Raw genomic sequence first — 398 nt, 5'->3', positions numbered from 1 at the left:
TTGTCCAAATGTTGTAAATTGGTTAATGAGTTGTCACTTCAACTTTTGGCCGCGGTTGGCTACAATGAGTCTTGCCGGGCTTAATAGTCGGCGTGCGGGGGTGACTTTGCGAAGGCTAGCAGTGGGCAGAACCGGTTTATGATTTGCCCCCGTCGTCAGATTGACAAAGAGTCTGGTTATTCAGTTGTCCAAATGTTGTAAATTGGTTACTGAGTTGTCACTTCAACTTTTGGCCACGGTTGGCTGCAATGAGTCTTGCCGGGCTTAATAGTCGGCGTGGGGGGGGGGGGTGACTTTGCGAAGGCTAGCAGTGGGCAGAACCGGTTTATGATTTGCTCCCGTCGTCAGATTGACAAAGAGTCTGGTTAATCAGTTGTCCAAATGTTGTAAATTGGTTA

Source organism: Heterodontus francisci, unplaced genomic scaffold (assembly GCF_036365525.1).
Source record: "Heterodontus francisci isolate sHetFra1 unplaced genomic scaffold, sHetFra1.hap1 HAP1_SCAFFOLD_774, whole genome shotgun sequence".
NCBI lineage: Eukaryota > Metazoa > Chordata > Chondrichthyes > Heterodontiformes > Heterodontidae > Heterodontus > Heterodontus francisci.
The sequence above is the reverse complement of the archived record's forward strand: the minus strand, read 5'-3'. Positions refer to the sequence as shown.